This window comes from Muscardinus avellanarius (genome assembly GCF_963383645.1).
Source record: "Muscardinus avellanarius genome assembly, chromosome: X".
NCBI lineage: Eukaryota > Metazoa > Chordata > Mammalia > Rodentia > Gliridae > Muscardinus > Muscardinus avellanarius.
Window position 1 is genome coordinate 71,592,813 of NC_137792.1, and position 16,107 is coordinate 71,608,919.

Here is a 16,107-nt window from a genome sequence, read left to right on the forward strand (position 1 = left end):
CAGTGTCCATGACTTTCTTCCTGTGGATCAAGGCTAGAGCTTAGCTTAGGTAAATGTTCTCTAAAGGAGGGGAAAAATCAATATTTGCAATGGGAGAAATGCTCCTGCTCTAGTTGTCTTTCTCCTGAGCATTCACTCTTGCAATGGGTCTATCAAGGAACAGTATTAAGCGAGGAGGGTCCTGAAAGCCAACACAGATCTACGGAACTTGCAAGCACTTGATCTCTCTCCCCATCTTTACATAGGCTTATGGAATGAGATGATGAGGGAGGCAGTCTGTGCCCTCATGCAGGGGTCTGTCTGTAGACAGCATAGAGTAGTGGTTAGTGGTGTATCAGAGCTTTGAAAATGTGCAGTGGACACTTTCAAATCAGTAACATACTGCTCCAGGTCTGAAAGAAGGCCCTTCATTGTGGCTGCTTAGACGTAATATTATAAACATGAATGCTTTTTGAAGTAGATATTTTCAAACCATGAGATTTTCTAAGCAGATATATAAAAGTGGATAATGATTCTTCTCTTTCGGGTCCTGTGAGAATCGAATTAGACACACATGGAAGCATGCCCGATACTGTGACTTGTGTATCATAAACTTTGAGAACAATTCTTAATTCATCTTTCCCCTCACTGCGTAGAAAAGAGAATAGTACTAAGAGTCTGGTCTCATTTCTAGGCATACTCGATGTGTTTTCCATCATTTCCTAATTTCAGACTGCTCATGGTGGTCAAGAGGGGTAGTCTTCTGTCATGACATTCCTTTCTAGCGATTCTCTTCTCTAGCCAGTATTAAACAAGAAGCTAATGTGAGCACTGCAAGGTACACTGCTCATGAGTAGCAGAACCCAAAATACACTAGAAAATCTCAACTGGAGATGTCAGAAAATGGAGGGAGATAAGGAATTGAGGAATTCTGTGGTCAGTATGTACACTGTTGGGTCCATCCACAAATAAATGCACTTGAAAGAGGAAACAAGCGATTTTGTAGAATGATCACTAAAAAAATGAAAGCGCAAAGCCAAAAGTAAGACATGACATGAAAGAAAAGGACTGCACTTTACCAATTTATGCCTAACGGCTGTCTCTCCTACCATCCCTTCCAGAAGTAACCCAAACTGTGTCCTTGGAGCTAAGAAGGGGAAATTCATCTTTCTACTGAGAGCTCCACTCCCTTTGTGTGTATCCATGTTTGTGACCTATATAGTTACTGTCATTCCGCCATTAAAAGGACATTCATTTGAATGGAGCTTTTAGAAAAAAATGAACCAAAACATTCAAGGAAGCACTGCTGGGTCCATGGGACCAGCAGTTCGTGCCACTCCTGAGATTCAGCTAGGTTTTCCAGGGTGGAGCAACACAAAGACATTCATTCCATGTTTTCAAAGCTGCCAACACCTTAAGAGAGGTGTTGCATTCCCTACTCCTCTTCACCACCCTGTATCCACCACTTTCTGCTGCCCTGGTCTTACCAGGGTGAGTTGCCCTAGATCTCTCTAGTAGCCAGGAGGCAAACAGAATTTTAAGTGGATGCTTGATATCCATGTTTCCTGATGAACTGCAATAGGTTGAACATGTCTCCTTAAGACAGTGAGTTTTGTCTGGCATGGAGGAGCACACCTGTAATCCCAGTACTTGTAAGACTGAGAAAGGAGAATCACAGGTCTGAGGCCAGCCTCAGAAACTAACGGAGACCCTGTTTCAAAAGAAAACATAAAATAGGGTTGGGGGGTGTATCTCAGAGTTGGAGCAGCTCTGAGTTTAATCCCCAGTGTGACCAAAAATATAGAAGAAACAAAAGAAAAGACAGCAAGTTGTGCTTTCTGTCTCTCTGAGGTAAAATATTCACACTCGTCCAGTTGCTTCAAGGAATGGTTTTGAGGGTCAAATTCTAGGTTGTGAAGTCACATTTTAGTTACGTAACTTTTAATAATATTAGTGTTAGTCTTATTACCTGCACTGTTACTAGCATTCTCATCTACATTCCAAGTTTGCTGATTGTAGTGATGAAGGTGTACATGTTGGTGTGTGCTGTTTGTAGAGAATCCAATTTTCAACTAAATGAATTTGGTCACAGACACATCACATTTTATAAAATTCAACAATGCCAGAGAAGAGTTCAACCTGTTGCCCTGTGGAAAGTGGGGGTTGCTTGCTGTTTTCTCACTTACTAAGAAGAAGGAGGAAGGAGAGAAGGAAAAGAAATTTGGAAAATAGCAGCAATATTTGAGGTTTCATTTTTCTCATCACTTGACATTTATCTATTTTTCCTGACAAAAGCCACGCTCTGTTGAAAAATAACAGCCAGATGGGTGTCCACCTGTGTGAGAAAGATCTCAGTCTGTCCATCTGTAAATACTGCCAGGCACTAACCATGTGCCTCAGGTACTGGGGAGAGGGCATGAGCAGAGTACACAAGGTCTTTGTCCACACAGACTTTACAATGAAGAAGCAAAACCATGAAAGAATCACAAAACCATGAAATCTACCCATTGTTGAATTCCCACAGTGCTCACATTTCTACCTTGGGAAGACATTACTTCAGCGTCTCAGCATTCAACTGGAGGGTGGTGCTGTGTTGCTTAGGAATGGAAGGACACCGACACCTGCCGTGGCTCATAGCTCGAGCTGGCGTTGGTGGAGTTGGACCTTCACTAATGTTATTGTTCAAGTTGCAGTTTGATTTACACATTTAATCTGTGCTGAGACAAGAGGAAGCAGGGCCATTAAAATATTAATGGAAGGCTGAGACAGGAGGATCGAGGTTTGCTGACAGCCTCAGCTACTTCGGCCCTTTGCATCTGAGTGGGACCTTGTTTCAAATTAAAGAATAAAAAATAGGGCTGGGGGTGTGTGCAGGTCCGAGGCAGAATACCCCTGGGTTTCATCCCCAGACCAGCAAAAAAATAACATATTAATGTAAATCAAGTGCTGAGGTAAGTGTGATAGAGGAGGACAGACGTGGAGAAAGTAGGAAGAAGTAAGTAACACAGAGCAGGATGCACTGGCCTGAGGGTGCAGCCTGGTTTCTGTGTGCACCAGGCTCTGGGTTGTGGCCTCAGGAAGGTGTGCTGCAGTTCAGGGTAGGAGGCAGCACCAAAGGCTGTCACACACACACACACACACACACACGCACGCACGCACACACACACACCCTTCCCTGTTGTGATAATCTCAGCAGGGAGGGCGAAAGCCCAGGAAACTTTCTCTTTGAAGCCTCTTTTTTTTTACTGCTTCTAAAACTTGACCATCTTTTATGAAGACTGAGAAAGAAGCACGTAGTTTGTAAAGTAGAAATTTAAAGGGAAAAGGCATCACATTACCGGGAGATGGTTGCTGTGCAAGCTCAGGCACCAGAAGAGCCTGAGCTCATTGTGTCTTGGGTCACTTTGCACTTGTGACCTGTGCTCAAGAGGGAGAGGATCCCTGCTCCGAAGCTGTCAGAGATCCAACCTCTGGGTACAGGGCAGTCATCCTGTTAGCTTCAGTCTGGGGTCTCCGGCCTCTCGAGCCTTGTCATTTATCGTTTTCACTTGCAAGCTAGCCCCAAGGCCACACAGAGTACCTGGGCGTGCACACTGACAAGCCCGTTTTAACTAAGTGGCTTTCATCTCAAGTGCTTTTGCATCACTGGCAGCTAAACTCACCTTATCTCTTCATTTTATTGGGTTTTATTTAAAGAAGAAAACGTGGTTTAGTGCTTTGGTGGAACACAGTAGACACTATATTTGCATAAAAAGCATTTTACCTCTTGTATTAGGATCCTCCAAAATAGAAAACCAGTAGGGGATTTAATGTTTTCTTCATACATTCGTCAATTTTTATGTATTTATTTTATGTATTTATTTAATGCATTCTTTTACCTGTATACTAGTTCTTTAATTACTTCAATAAAAAAAAAACTAGACTATGGCCAACTTCTGTTCGTCAAAATGGTGTTTTGGAAGCCCGACGTGACATTTTCCGGGTAAGACCTCTGGAACAATCACCTGAAGGCCACACTGGGCAATGGACTATGTATTATGAATAACTCAAACATCTGTTTCTGCAGTCCTGTCTGAATACACTGTGGTGAGTTCATTCAGTATATTCATGGTCGTCACTGAATAAAGGTGGTGGATTTATGTTACACTGGGCTTAAGATAGATTTATGGATTACAGGAATAATGCAAATAAGTTTGCCAATCAGTTCATCTATGATGCTCCCATTTCTATAAAACTAGCAATTTTTAAGTATTAAAACATATGAACCAGTACACAATGAAGTGTATCCCGGGTGAAGGGTATTGTGAGTTTTGCTTTGTTTACAGTACCTTTGATTTCTTTTCAATCATCATTAAAATTTTTTGACACATCATATGTAATTATTGCATATATCCTAGCATAAGATAATGTGGTAACAAAATAATGTACGGTAAATACTAGAAAGGAATTCTGGCATTCACGTTTACTTCTATAACTTATATAAACACAAATAGTTCAAAACCTCACTAACAGAGTTTGGGATCTGTGATTCATTTCCACAGTTCCACTTGTAAAACGATCACCTATTCTGGCAAATGCCCTGTTTACTTTGCTCAGGCAAACACATCCAGACTGTGCTCACTGATTGTTTGCAAATGAATTTATGGCAGTAGACGTGGCGCATTCATGCTCAGGTCGTTGCCATCCTCTGGCTACCCTGACCTGTTTGCCTCACTTGCTAATGAGCTTCTAAGAGGGATCAGGTTAAATAGGAGCATCTCAATGAACTGTACTGAATGCAGTCCACAGACAATCCTACATTCAGGAGAATGGTGCGTTTCCATGTGCTAATGTCCAACGGTGCCCACATATTTGAAAAAGCCAAAGGAAGAGCACAGTGTGTATAGTAGGAAATCCTCTTCAAAATGCTGGGGGGAATTCTGCGAAAAGTACGTGGAAGGATACCCAAGACTAGGAAAGGCCAGCTGTACGCTTCAGATGTGGAGAGCAGGGTCTTGCGCGGTTCACGCCATGTCTTCCACACGTTTTTAACATTTTTCAGTGAGCACTTAAATGCTTTGTGTCACAATAGAGAAAGTCCTACGTATCGGCTCCATGTAAAATCATATGGTCAATTCCAAGTGGTAGCACGTTCAGTGTTACAGAGGGCCTTTGAAGTTTCTCAAAAACTGACAGAGCTACAATAGAATTTTTTCTCGCTTAAGCCTCACCTCTCGAGCCTGGTGTGGTGGCGCACGCTCGTAATCCCGGCATTCGGAAGGCTGAGACCGGAGGATCGCGGTTCGCGGACAGCCTCGGCTACTTGGTGAGGCCCTCTGCAACTCAGTGAGACCCGGTTTCAAAATAAAGAATAAAAAAATAGGGCAGGGGCTGTAGCTCGGAGGTAGAATGCCCCTGGGTTCCATCCCCAGACCTGCAAAAAAGTAAAAATAGAAATAAAAAATAAAACCTCACCTCTCAGATGTTGGTTTTACTGGGATACAGAGGATTCTAAAATGGGTTTTTAAATAAGATCGGGCCTAAAGGAGAACAATGTGTGAGATTCCCAAGCCAGGATGGATTTAACTTCATAAGCCAAATGAAAGTGTTGGGCCAGTAAGGAACTCAACACAGCAAGGTCTCTCTCAAAAGTATACACAAGCAAATAGATATTCAGTTCAAGCCTCAAATTAAAGTAGATGCGGACTCTTTAAATGCGGCACAGAAACTGCCTACACTAGCCAGAAGAAACAAAATGAAAACCCTGTGGTCTTCTGGAACCCAAACTCAGACTTCACAGGGTTGAATTTCTTCTTTTCTTTTTTTTTTTTTTTTCTTCTTTTTTTTTGCAGTACTCTGGATAGAACCCAGGGGCATTTTCCATCTGAGCTATACCCCAGCCCTATTTTTTACTCTTTATTTTGAAACAGGGTCTCACTGAGTTGCAAAGGACCATACTACATAGCTGAGGCTGTCTGCGAACTGTGATCTTTCTGTCTCGGTCTCCCAAATGTTGGGATTACATGTGTACGCCCCCACACCTGGCACACTGCAAGCATTTCTGCTCTATACCACAGCCGCCAGCCCAAGCCTGCCAAGATTCCATGGCAGGAGCCAGAGACCTGCCTCTTGATGGCAAATGTATGGGTTTCCCACTACCACGGTTGCAGGTGACTCCACATTTAGTGACCAAAAGGAGGGCAAATTCATTTAGGTAAAGCTCTGAAAGACAGAAGTCTTGGTGCCAGCGGGGCCTAGTTTCTTCTGGTAGTTTTAGGGCAGAAGCCACTGTCTTGTCCTTCCTGTCTCCCTGTGCAATTTTAAGGAGTTTGATTTAAAAAAAAAAAAAACAAACAAACATGGAACTCCTCCTGCAAGCTGAAACAGTCGATGTAGGCCCATATAAATTAAAATAAGGCATTTATGTATTGAAACTTCCTATTCAGGGAAGTGACTATCCCCACTGCCTCTCCATTTTAACAGCCAATTTTGACCGGCTCTTAAACTTGAAGAAAAAGAGAAGAATGGCAGCTCATGGCAGATGTCCTAAGCCTCGATGTAAATGTCCACCACTTGAGGCCCCCCTGTATTCATTTTCTATTGCAGTTACAACAAATTACCACAAATTTAGTATCTTTAAATTACACCATCGTGTTCTCTTAAAATTTTTAAAGCAATACATCTAATATAGGTCATTGGGATGGATGCTGCTTCTTTTGGTGTCTTTAGGGAAAAACCCACTCCCAGGACTTTTCTAGCCTTCTATAGACTGCCCACATTCGCAGGCCTCTAGTTTCCATCACTTTAACCTCTACTGCTGCTATCAGATCTCATTCCCTAAGTCTGGCACGACGATGGACTGACCCTCTCAGCACTCACAACTTTGAAACAACTCCAAAATCTTGTAGTCATTTTTGGACTCTGGGCACAAAATATTACTAAACTAAGAATGTTATCTAAGTGTACTTAGGCTGATAATCTCATGTGAGCCCACCCTGAACAGGGCCCCTGCTATGGTTGGGATCTAGAAGGTCCCCCAAAGGCTCATGTGTTGAAGGCACAGTCCCCAGTTCAGCAATGTTCGGAGATAAGGCTCTTGGGAAATGATTGAATCATGAGGGTTCTGACTTTATCAGAACCATATAAATACACTGATAGACTTATACTCTGAAGGCATTATTGGAAGGTGGTGAACTAAAGTAGGAGGACAGACGTAGTTGGAGGAAATAGGTCACGGGGGCATTTCCCTGGAAGGGGATCTCTTGTCTTTGGCTCTGTCCTCCCTTTCCATCTCCTTTTCTCCCTTCCTTTTCTCTGCTTCCTGGATGGCATGAGCTGAGAAGTTTTACTCCTCCGCTCCATTCCACCATGATGTTCTGCCTCACTCAGGCCAAAAGCAATGGAGCTAGTCAAACATAAATTGAAAACATGAATCAAAATAAACCTTTCTGCCTCTAAGATGTTCTTCTTTTTCATTTTGTCCCAGAATTGAAAAGCTGGCCCACAAAGATCACAAGCCCTTGCATCTGTAAAATTGGGAATATAAAAGGCTGTCTTACCAGTGTCCCCCAAAGATCCTTTCATCATAGCTTCATTAAGACTTTCTTTCATACTTTTTGAATGCTCTAAACTTTTGACTCTCATCACAAGAAAAAACACCGCCCTCTTTGTTCTCTATGATGCAAGAGTGGCAATAGGTAGACAGATACTGGGGTCTCTGGGAAACAGGCCTTATGAGTGTGACGCTTTTTACCTACCTGCCAATTATGTCGTATAGTATATAAAAAGCACGCTGTAAGCGTGGCACAGCCATCGAGATTTCCTTGCTACATAATGCGACAACCCTGCCTTATTTGATAAATCCTACCTTCAGGAGAGTGTAGTTTTCTTTCCCCTTGTTCTCTTTCCAGATACCACAGTGCTGAAGAAACCTGTGTCTTAACCGGAAGACTACCGAAACAAGCTAAGTGGAAAGCCCATCACCAACATAACATGTGATAAAGCTTGACTAAGATGTCTAGAAAGGATGGAACACAAGGATAAGCACAACTGAATCCGTGGCGTTTATCTAGCACTCCCTTGAAAGTATACAGAAACACACAACAGATACACAGATCAGACCTCAAATTAAAGCAGACGCAGACTCTTTAAATGCGGCACAGAGACTGCCGACACTCGCCAGAAGAGAAGGAAGCGAAAGCCCTGTGGTCTTCTGTGACCTCACCTCAGAATTCATGCGGCGGCATTTGTGCTCTACACCACAGCAGCCAGCCCAAGCCTGCCAAGGTTCCAGGGCAGGAGCCAGAGACCCGCCTCTTGATGGCAAACGTATGAGTTTCCCACTGCTACGGTTGCAGATGACCCCACATTTAGTGACCAAAGAGGGCAAAATCCATTTAGGCAGAGTTCTGGGAGACAGAAGTCTAAAACCACGGTGCCGGCTGGGCCCAGTTTCTTCTGGAAGCTTTAGGGCAGAAGCCACTATCTTGTCCTTCCTGCCTCCCAGCCCCCACTTGTGCTGAAGGGCAAACACCCCTTCAGGCCTCAAAGGGCTCTACTCCCAGACATTGATCCCCTCCCTCCCTCCTGTATGTCTCTTGTGATGACACTGGGTTGCCCTGGCTAATGCAACACAACGCCCCAACCTGGGGATCTTTCAGGTCATCCCCAAAGCAAAGCCTCTCACCTGACAGAAGGGACCACAGCAACAGGTTCTGGGAATGAGGACAGGGACACGTTTGGAGAGGGCCTTTTGCGGACCCCCATAGGTTGATAGGAACAAATTTTCCTCTGGACATAAAGCCACCACAATTGATGAACGCCGGACACAGAGCTGTTTCAAGTATCGCTAAGGAGTGCAAGAGCTCCTGATGGGGGTGGGGGGCGAAAGGTTACTACCCGTGAGCTTGAAGGTGGAATCCGGAGACAGGAGCCACAGATGTCTTCACTCTTCCTTCCTGCCTCAGTGCTCTTGGAGACTAGCTTGTGGAGGAGTTCCCTGAGAACAATGTCTTGGGAGTCCCAGGTATAACTGAAGTGTCTGAGGAGATAGGGCAGTGGAGGTACTGCCCACCAAAGAGAAGGGTGTCGGGAAGGGGGTCTCCTGGCCTTCCCTGCTAGGTTTCCCTTTCCCACACTTCCTTCAATTTAGGAGGGGGGCGAAGGAGCATAGTTAGGAAATAGGGAGGAAGAACAACTTCTACAGGGCCTGGTGCTGAGGAGATTCAGGAGGGCCTTCTCAGGGCTAAAGTCCATCCTCTGACCCCGTGGAAGGGACTCACATCTAGAGCAAGATGTTATCTTTGGTTTTCAACCATTGGTTGTCTCGGCACGTGAATCGAGCGCAAATATTGAAGACCTATCCATGTGTTTGTAATATTTTAAGATTCAAGATGCTTCACAATGTGGACCTAGCCCACGCCAGAAGTCTGGCCTGACCATTTCAGCGGGAAATAGCCACGTGGGAGAATGAAATCCGCAATTCCCAAATTGCTGTAGTTAATGTCGGAGAAGTGGGGGCGACTACAGTTAGCCTGGATGCTAAAAGCCGACAAGGGGATGAGCTCTTGTCCCATCCTATTGCACACCTGCTACAGAAGACGAGGATCTGGAGCTGGGCCAAGGCTCAGGGTGAACTCTGATTATTTGTGAGAATAAACATTCCATATCCAAAGACTAGAATTGAGGAATAAGGCCCATGCAGTTTATGGAGGTGGCCAGGTCTCTCCCTCCAGAATGCCATGGGGACTGCGGGTACAGGGGCAAAGTGCCTTGGTTCTCTTCAGTGGTGGGCTTCAGGGGTGACAGATATCCCTCCATTTCCCCTGCTGTACTGGTGGCCTATCCTTGGCACGCTATGAGACATACCCTATGGATTTATGAGGATCCCAGTTACAAAACCCTCAAGGTGGACAGTGATGCAATGGCTGTAGAACCTAAGAGGTACTTCGGGGGGTGGGGGAGTTCTCTGTGCTCTCCGCAAGAGACAATGATGTGATCCTCGCAGAGGTAGCCATTCTCAGCCTGCTTTTGGAGAGGAGAGGCCTTCCTACGCCCTAAGTTTAGCCTTGTGTTTTTATGGCCAGCCTCAAAAACTCAGTGCCTGTTCATCGTTCTGTGTAACTTGCAGAAAACTGCTGCAAACAAATTTGTACCAGGCGATCACAGAGTTCAAAAGTGTGGGCCTTCAGCATGGGGAGCCAGGCCACCTCCTCCAGGCCACTGCCGCTGACAAACACCGGGCCACCCTGCCGTGGACTACAAATCAATTCAGAGACACAAGAGTACTCTCTACAAGTGTGCCCTACAAACCCATCCCTTAATATGTGCGGTGGATACGAAATAATTCTTCAGTGTAATTGAAAGGATTCCAAAGCAGACTTACAAGGACCCTCGTTTATTAATCAAAATGCAAAATAGCCACAATGGCAGGTAGATACCCACATTTTCCAGCTCTTAGGCAAAGAATGAAAGGAAAGCTACAATAAATGAAGTTATAAATCCATACACAAGAAAATCGCCTCAAATATATCGCAAGTAAGCAAAGTTAGCCCTTAAATATATCGGATAACCCTAAATGCTTCTAGCATTTCAACCAACTAAAAAATGAATGAAAGGAAAAAAATAAGGAAAAGAAAATGGGCGATATATTAGACCTTGTTCAGGGCAGGGTCTGCCAGTTGATACATTACAATTAATCATCACGGGATTTATGGAATATGCATTGTCTGTTATTCTTCAAAACATCAAGATCAAGCAGTAGCAAAACAAAAACCAGAACATGACCTCAAAAGCATAGAAGGTAGCGACACATGTCGGCACACACTTGGGAAGCTGAGAAAGGAGGATTGCCGTTTCACGGACAACCTTAGCAAGTTAGCGAGACTCTCAGTAACCTAGTGAGACCCTGTTTCAAAAACAAAAATTCAAAGTGAACTGAGCGTGTCAGCCAGAGGTAAAATGCCCCTGGGTTCAATCCCCATAAAATACACACACACACACACACACACACACACACACACACACAAACACAATTGTGGAAGATGACAACCAAAGTTAGACTTATTACTCCTAGTATCAGTCACTTCCATCAATTCAAACAGCAAATAATAAACATATCATGGGCCGGTATTTATTGGAAACTTTCTCTAAGGCAGGAGCTGCCTATTAGTAGCTCCCATTTAATGAACACAGTACGTATGTTGGTAGGTACAGTTTGCTGCTCGTCATAGTAATTATGAGTTGGATTTATCTCTTTTAAATGGTGCACGTGTGAAAAGTGGACTGTATTAAAGATTTAAAAGATGCAAAGAATCTAGGCGAGGCGGCACAAGCCTGTAATTCCAGGACTTAATTGGCTAAGAGGATCACAGGCTCAAAGCCAGCCTCATCGATTTTCCAGAACCTCAGCAACCTAGAGACACCATGCTTCAAAATAAAAACATAAAAAGGGCTAGGGTTGTAGCTCATTAGTGGAATGCCCTTGGGTTAAGTTGAAAAGAAGAAGGAGGGGGGGAGAAAGAGGAGGAGGAGGACAAGGAGGAAGAGCAGGAGGAGGAAGGGGGGAGGAGGAGGAGGAGGAACAGGAGGAGGAGGAGGAGGAGGAGGAAGAAGAACAGGAGGAGGAGGAGGAGGAGGAGGAGAAGATGAAAAATAACAACAACAAAGACAACAGGAGGGAGGAGGAGGAAGAGGAAAGATACAGAGGGCTATCTATGGCTGCACAGAAATAAGTGATCGTGAACTGTGGCGGGCCAGAGTCAAGAAATGTTTGTCCCCATTGCTCAAGACAGCATTGCCGCATTGTTGTCGCCATGGGACTTCCACAGTGGAATTAAGGAGCATTTCCTGCCAGGTGAGGTTTCCACCAGGAAAAATCATGCTGAGTGACAGAGAAATCAGGTTGTCTCTAGGCTGCCTGGGGTAGGAAGCCAAGATATGAAAGGAACCGCGCCTTGTCTATGCCTCTAAGATACTTCTACACTATGGCTGGCTTGCAACAAAAACTTTTTTCATCACAAGGCCAGAAAAAGAAATCTAGGAAGTGCTAAGGGTAGGAATCTAAGAAGTGCTAAGGGTAGGTTTGTGCCTTGGAAGGTAGGTTTCAAACTAGCAAAAGGCAAAAAGCTGTCTTCAGAAACAAGCTCAGAATTGTGTTGTTCCAAGGCAGCTTGCGGCAGTGAAAGGCTCTTAGGAGTCACTGCCCCTTGCCGAAGGACTCATTTCCTTCGGCAGGTTCCCGGACAATAGGCCTCTAGAGTGTTCAGCCTGGTGTGAATCAAGGGCTTCTTTCCTCATGAATTTTTTAGAACAAATGTTACACACGTAAAGGTTCTCCCCTGTGTGGCTCCTTATGTGAGCCCTAAGGTTATGTTTATGCCTATATGTCTTCTGACAATACTCACAGGTAAAGGGTCTCTCATCAGTGTGTGTTATCAGGTGCCGGGTAAGTTCTCGCCGCCTCCTAAAGCTTTTCCCACAGCTGGGACACACGTGAGGCTTTTCTAGTATGTGAATTTTCTGGTGTGCTTTCAGACTTGTTCTATCGGAAAAACTTTTACTACACTGAGGGCACTGGTGGGTGTGTTTCCCACAGTGTTCACGCTGGTGCACGGTGAGGTATGCCTGCTTAGTGAATCCTCTCTTGCACACGCTACACTCATAGGGTTTTTTGCCACTACGAGCGGGTTCAGGCTGATCTCTGGGTGACTGCTGAAGTAATCCTTGCCTATGCTGGGATACTTGGTAATTTAGCTCTATTACATGACTTTTTAGGTGACTAGAGAGGACCTCGGTAGAAGAACAACACTGCCCACATTGACCACAGCGATGTAGTTTCTTTTCGGGGCTCTTGGGTTCTGGGGCTTCAGGGTCGAGCTCCTGGTTGGAGCTGTTGGCTTCAGGGTCGAGCTCCTGGTTGGAGCTGTTGGACATCTCTCCCAGACAGAACTTCTGGGGGTCCTCAGCATTTAGGAAATGGCCAACATGATATGCATTCACATCTAAAGAGAAAAAAATAATAATAAAACAGGATTCACACCCTTCCGTTTTTTCCTTTCTCTCTCAATGTGAAAACCCGAGAAAAGAAATCCAAGTTACAGGTGCCAGTGTGTTCCACGGTAAACAGAGAGATGGGGAATCAGCAGAGTGCTGCTCCCCACCTGGAGGGCACCTGGAGACTCCCAAGGGGCTCCCCCACCCTCCTTTCCCCGAGCTAGGCTACGGTTTCCCTCCCCGCGCCCCAGGATTTAGCTACATCTCCCTTACCTCTCTCGTAGGCAGGTGGCAGATTCAAGGGCTCTGAATTCAGCAGCAGTCTCTGCACCTCCTGCTTTCCCCAGTCCTCCAATGCGCAGCTCTGGTAATTCTCTGGTGTTGCATGTCCTGGCCACAGAAAAGGTGGGAAGGAAGGAGAGTTTGAGTCACCACATGCTTTTCCAGAGTTCAGGCTGCTTTCTTGGGCGCACACACACACACACACACACACACACACACACACACACACACGTGTACGCGTGCACGCGTGCTCACATCTACCTCCTCCTCGGTTAGCAACATCTGGCAAATGGTGTTTGCTTTTCTTGTTCAGCTCCTACAACCAAAGGAAACTGCAGGGAAGAGCCCATGTGCTCAATTCAAGCTATTCTCCTCCGCCTGTGGGAAGTTTGGGGCTCCACTCTGGGCAGGAGGCAATAAAATGAAGGAGTTTTCACATGTAATTTGAGAATCCTGTAATTTAGCTGAGGATCCAAACGCAAAGGGAATCTTCAGAAGGTGTGGGCATATGCAAAGGAAGAAATACTTTCCTAGCCGGGCACTGTGGTGCACACCTGTAGTCCCAGTACTTGGTAGGCTGAGACAGGAGGAGGATTCCGGGTTGGAGGCCAGTTTAGAAACTTAGGAGCTTTGAGAGACCTTCAGAAACTTAAAGGGACCCTGTTCCAAATAAAAATAAAATAGGGCTAGGGGTGTAGTCCAGAGGTAGAGTGCCCTTGGGTTCAGGCCCCACTCTTTGTTTGTGTGTCTGTCTCTGTCTCTGTCTCTGTCTCTCCTTCTCCCTCTCGCTCTCGCTCTCGCTCTTTCTCTGTCTCTCGTTCCCTGCAAGGGGCAGAGAGAGCGAGGAAGGTGGACGTAAAGGTGGGAAATGGCTGGATAGAATAATTTCTGTAAGCGCTGTTCAGGTTACAAAAAAGACACCTTAATCGGGCTGAAAACCAGCCCTATCCATCTGTATACATTTGTGTTTGTGACTCTAGAAGCAGATTCTTTTGAAAAGGACACAAATATTTTATTAAGTATATTTTCATGCTTTTTTTCAGCCATAGTGGTCTGCAGTTTTCTTCCCTTGACATGTCCATGTCCTCATTTGGTTTCAGTGTCTGGGTAGTATCAGTTTCACAGAAAGAATCTGAGGGTGTTCCACCCCTTTCCAGTTTGTGTAAATCAGTTTGGAGGTTCCGCAAAGGTTTACGAATGGAACGCCCATTCAGACCAGCAGTACCACTTCTTGGAATTTATGCAAAATAATTAAAACTCAGCCTACTGCAGTGACGCAGGCATACCCCTGTTTACAGCAACACAATTCATCATATCCTAGTTATGGAATCAGCCTCGATATCCATCAACAGTTAAATGAATACAAAATTCTGGTACATATGCACAGTGAGTTTTCACTGAGCCAAAGAGGGGGGGGGATAAATAAGTCCCCCTGCAGGAGAACATCATGCTGAGTGAGGTAAGCCAGACAGAGAAAGTCACAGATTCTACGTATCTCTTTTATATGGAAGCTGGGCTGCGCATGTGGGTCCTCGAGTGCCGCTGCTCCTTTCTGCAGGTGCCTGGGAACTGTCATCTCTAATACCCGGCCCCAGCTCCATGATTCTAGGTGCCGGCTTTCAGGAAGCCAGCCCCGGCTGCAGCTTCTTCCTGGGTGCTGATCCAATGCATTTCCTAACGAAAGGCCAACCGAGCCCCTGCCACGGCTCCTCCTGAGGGACATTCAGACCCAGGTGCTTCAGGTACTTGCAGACTCCAAGACTGGAATATCAAAGCCCAACTGCTGACATTCATAGCCACTAGTGTCCTCCAAATCTCTGCTCAGAGCCCATGCCAGCTAAAGCCACTAGCTCTTCCACTTGCACCATCTCCCAGTCTGGCCTCAGTTCCCACCCTCTACCCTCTTCCCCTGAGTGAGGCACCACTGCTAATGCTCCATGAACTTGGCACTTGCTCCATATGTTTTCACGAAACTGGGCACTACCTCTGGATGGCAAGGCGGCGAGGACAGTGACACCTCGCATCACGCGGCAAAAAGGCAAATACCCCGAGGAGGCTCACCTAGGGAAGGGAGAGCCACACTCGCAGAGGCCGTGGTGGGAGCTCTGTGAGTTGTGATAGTTTGGGTGGACATTTGACCAGACTGGTTTTATTTGAAAATGCCTAGACCCACTAAACCACTGATGCTGCTTCTCTTTCTTATCCATACATGCCCACAGACGGATGCTCACTGTGCTATATAGCTCGGGTCCTGGGTGCTGTGGCCACCGTTCGTTGTCGCTAAAAGATCTTGTCCCCATTTCTTCTGCTGCCTGGGTGGCGGTGTGCTCTTCCCATTAGGCTTAATGCCAGACAGACTGTGTGGCGATGGAAACCACCGCAACAGTTGTTATGTAGCTGAACCTCACATGCCCTCCTTGCCCTGGTACCTATCTCTGTCTCGAACCTGGGTCACTCTTCTCAGGCCCAGTTCCACACTGGCCAAGTCTACATGGAAACCCCCAATCTTGTCAAGGTCTACATGTTCAAATATCTAAACTCACCCGGAACCACGAAATCCGATCCTTCTCCGCGCTCCTTCCCTCGGCGAACGACACGGCCATCTCCCGGGTTCACTGGCCCAAAATGCACGTGCCTTCCTTCAACCCTGATTGCCTGTCCTGTGCCACCCGGTCAATCATGAAGTCCTCTATTGCAAACCCGCTCAGGATCTTTGGACTTGCCACTTTTTACTGAATCATCAGCAATGCAGCCGCTCGGCTCCTGTCCCCACTCCACAGGGCACCAGGAGACATACTCTCTGTCCTTGACCCTTCACACACGCGGCCCCTTCTGCACAGGGACTGCTACTTTCCTGCGAATGAACTACAGAAT